The 2,500-nt window shown below is 79.7% G+C and overlaps 1 non-coding gene across 1 annotated transcript; it reads left to right on the top strand.

Annotated features, from left to right (window-relative positions):
- Positions 1–2,231: 2,231 nt before the first annotated feature.
- LOC142359388 (5.8S ribosomal RNA) lies at positions 2,232–2,384 on the top strand. Its single transcript, XR_012762322.1, has one exon. It is a non-coding gene; the product is annotated as a 5.8S ribosomal RNA (ribosomal RNA).
- Positions 2,385–2,500: the final 116 nt, after the last annotated feature.

Genomic DNA, 2,500 nt, shown 5'->3' with positions numbered 1-2,500 from the left:
GGAGCCGCGTGCGTGCGTGAGGGAGGGGGAGGGGGCGTCCCCTCCCCCCGCCGCTCCCCGGAGGCGCTCTCCTCGTCCTGTCGCCCGCCGCCGCCGTCGTCTCGTGCGGCTCGTCCTCCGACGCGCGCGGGTGCGTCGACCTGTCGGCCGCGGACGCCGCGCCCCCGCCGGCTCCCCGCTTCCCGCGTCTGCGCGGGAAGCAAGAGGGGGGGATGCCGGCGGGGCAACGCGGCGAGCGCGGCCGGCAGAGCACCGGCCTGCTCGGCGGGCCGGGGGGCGAGCGTCGAGCGACGGCGGCGGCACCGGGGGCCGCAAGCGCGACAGCCGAGGGGTGTCGCCGTCTTCGGGGGGCGGCAGCTCCTGGGGGGGGGGTGGGGCGGCGCCGGCGGCGGCGCCGTCTACCCCCCCGCGCGCGGGACAGGGCTGTCTCCGGGCGTTCCGGGCCGTGGCGCGGGTGTGCGCACGGCGTTTCGGGCGGCGCGGCGGCCGGACCCGCGAACCTCCCCTCCGACCCGGCACGGCTGCCTCTCGAAGAGGGAGCCGTGGCGGGAAGGGGGGGGCGCGAGCACGGTCTCGGCCGCTGGCGCCGCCCGGGGCGGGCGAGGCCCCCCCCCGGCCGGGTCGCGTCCCGCGCGAGCGGGCGGCCCGAGCCACGTCTCTCCCCCCGGGCGCAGCGCCGGGCTATCGAGGGAAACCCCGGGCCCCGGGGCTAAGGAGGACGAGGTGGTGGCGGCGGATGCCGGGCGCGCCCCCGCGGGCGGACGCTCCCCCGAGGGCGGCAGCCGGGGGAGGCACCCCCGCGGGGCCATGCAGGTCGTTTCCCTCACCCCAGGGCCAGGTACCTAGCGTCCGCGCTTCGGCGGCCCTCCCTCGGCCGAGTCCGGGGGTCAAAGGCCAAAGGAGCCGGGCGGCGGTTTAAAGACTCGAGCGGCACGGCGCGAGCCGCGGGGGGGGGCGTCCGCCCCCGCGGGCCGCCGTGCCGGAGAAGGGGGGGCGTCTCGCTGCCCCAACCTGCCCCCCCTCTCCGCGGGCCGGTCTCGGCGGAGAGACCGCGGCGCGGGTCGGCCGCGGCCGACCTGCCCGCCCTCGCAAACGGGGCCACCCGCCGGCCGGAGCGCGGGCTCCGCGCCGGGGGAAAGAAAGGCGCGGCGAGCCCCCGCGGGGGGGGGCGGCCGCCGGGGGGCCGCCCCGCGCCTTTGGACGCTCGCGCTGCGGCCGCGCTCGGGGCGCGCCGCGCTCCCCTCTCCCGCTCCTCGCCCCGCCCTCGGCGCCCAGGGAAAGAAAGGGGGGGGCGAGCCACACCCCCCCAGGCCGAGCGGCGGCGGCGCCGCTCGGCGTGCCGGTCGGTGCCGGTCGTCCGTCGGGTCGTCCGGGAGGGTTCCCCGGCCGCATCCGCTGGCGGCCGTCCCGTCCCGCGTTTCCCCGCCCGTCGCTTCCGTCTCGAGGGCGGGCGCGCGGCGCGGGGGCGTCCCGCTCCGGGTCTTCGCGTGGAAACGGGGAGAGTGGGAGCCGCCCCCCGCGCTCAGCGCCGTCCGCCTTTCCGCTGGGGCCGTGCCGGCGGCCCCAGGGGGCCGAGGCGAGAAGCGGCTGCGGCGGCGGTTTTCGCGGCGGCGGTGGCGGCCGCCGCCGCCGGGCGGGGTGGCCGGGTTCGCCCATCCGGCGCGGGCCGGTGGGCGGCCGCGCGTCGCCGGCTCGCGCTCCAGTGGCCGGCCGCGCTTCCTCCGGCGTCGGTGGAAGGCGGCGTCGGCGCCGAGGTTCGCCGGCGGGGCGAGAGGCGACCGTGGTGGGCGGAGCCGGCTCGTCGCAGCGCGGGCGCAGCCGGGCGTCCGGCTCCCGAGCGAAGGCGGGCAGGCGTCGCGGCCGGGCGTGCCGTAGCCTCCGGGGGGAGGCCGGTCCGAGCCCGGGCGCCTGGGCCGCCCCCGAAGCGCGCCAAGGGTGTGTGTGTTGCGTACGTTTCCCCAGGGTCGGTCGGGAGCGCGGGCTCCCCCGCCCTTTGGCCGCTCGGGGTTTTCCGTTGTTTTCCGTTTCCCCTGTGCTCGTACGGTCAAGCCGAGGCGAGGGCCTCTCCGTCGCGCCGCGTCGCGCCGCCGCGCCGCGCCCCCTCCGCGCGTGCGGAGGGGGGTGGGCGGCGGCGGGGCCGGCGGTCGGTCCGGCCGTCCTCAGAGAAGGGGCCGCTCTCGGCGAGCGGTCCCGGCCCCTCCGCGCGCGCGGGGCGGTGCCGAAACCGAGACAACTCTTAGCGGTGGATCACTCGGCTCGTGCGTCGATGAAGAACGCAGCTAGCTGCGAGAATTAATGTGAATTGCAGGACACATTGATCATCGACACTTCGAACGCACTCGCGGCCCCGGGTTCCTCCCGGGGCTACGCCTGTCTGAGCGTCGCTTTACGATCAATCGCCGTCTGCGCCGCCGAGCCCCCCCGCCCCAGCGCGGGGGGGGGGGGGCCGTCGGGCCAGCAGCGGCGCGGCTGGGGTGCCTCGCAGGGCCGCGCGCGCGAG

This window comes from Opisthocomus hoazin, unplaced genomic scaffold, assembly GCF_030867145.1.
Source record: "Opisthocomus hoazin isolate bOpiHoa1 unplaced genomic scaffold, bOpiHoa1.hap1 HAP1_SCAFFOLD_137, whole genome shotgun sequence".
Taxonomy (NCBI): Eukaryota; Metazoa; Chordata; class Aves; order Opisthocomiformes; family Opisthocomidae; genus Opisthocomus; species Opisthocomus hoazin.
The sequence above is the reverse complement of the archived record's forward strand: the minus strand, read 5'-3'. Positions and strand labels throughout refer to the sequence as shown.